This window comes from Elephantulus edwardii, unplaced genomic scaffold (assembly GCF_000299155.1).
Source record: "Elephantulus edwardii isolate Elephantulus edwardi_28Jun2011 unplaced genomic scaffold, EleEdw1.0 scaffold00119, whole genome shotgun sequence".
NCBI lineage: Eukaryota > Metazoa > Chordata > Mammalia > Macroscelidea > Macroscelididae > Elephantulus > Elephantulus edwardii.
In genome coordinates this window covers 6341362-6342472 of record NW_006399869.1, presented here as the reverse complement: position 1 = coordinate 6342472, position 1111 = coordinate 6341362, and the positions used below count along the sequence as shown (strand labels likewise).

The 1111-nt window shown below is 40.8% G+C and overlaps 1 protein-coding gene across 1 annotated transcript in view; it reads right to left on the bottom strand.

The window, feature by feature from the left end:
- The window catches only part of FSTL5 (follistatin-like 5), a 1151716-nt gene that overhangs the window by 117832 nt on the left and 1032773 nt on the right, over nucleotides 1-1111 (bottom strand). The gene's annotated exons all lie outside the window — the stretch shown is intronic.

Genomic DNA, 1111 nt, shown 5'->3' with positions numbered 1-1111 from the left:
CAGAGAAGCCAAAGCAGAAGGAAGGATTTAAGATACTAAAAAATTGAATAGAAGATTTCAAAAGGCAGCACAGGATGACAAAGTAAAATATAACAATGAAATGTGCAAGGAGGTGGAGTCAGAAAATCAAAAGGCCCAAACTCACTCAGCATTTCTTAAGAAACTGAAGAACAAAGTCAAACCTCAAGTTTCTATAATCAAGGATGCGTTAGGCAGAATATTAACTGATCCAGGAAATATTAAAAGAAGATAGAAAAGAATATACTGAGTCACTGTATCGAAAGGAATTGGCAGACACTGAAGAATTTCATGAAACAACATATGAACAAGAGGCTATGGTGATGAAGGAAAAAGTTCAGGCTGCTTGGAAGAAATGGCACAAAATTAGGCTCCAGGAATAGATAGTATACCAATTGACATATTTCCGCTAACAGATGCTGGCCTGCACATGCTGACCAAGTTGTGCCAAGAAATCTGGAGAACAACCACTTGGCCAACTGACTGGAAAAGATCTACATTTGTTCCAATCCCAAAGAAAGGTGACCCAACAGAGTATGGAAACTATAGAACAATATCATTGATTTCACATGCAAGCAAGATTCTACTGAAGATTATCCAAAATCGACTGGAACAGCAAGCACATCAGCAGAGAACTGCCAGATGCCCAGGCTGGGTTTAGAAGGGGTCGTGGTACTAGGAATACTGTAGCTAATGTCAGATGGATCTTAGTTGAATGCAGGTAATACCAGAGGAATGTATATCTGTGTTTCATTGACTATGCAAAGGAATTTGACTGTGTGAACCATAACAAACTGTGGCTGACTCTAAGAAGAAAGGGAATCCCAGAACACGTGATCGTGCTAATGTGAAACCTATACATGAACCAGGAGGCAGTCGTCAGAACAGAGCAGGGAAACATTGCATGGTTCAAATTTGGGAAAGGGGTACACCAGGGATTTGTCCTGTCTCCATATCTTTTCAACCTCTATGCAGAACACGTTATCCGGGAGGCTGAGCTCTATGAGGAGAAATGTGGGTTCAAGTTTGGTGGAAGATCTATCAACAATCTGCGTTATCCAGATGACACAACCCTGCTTGCTAAAACTGAGGA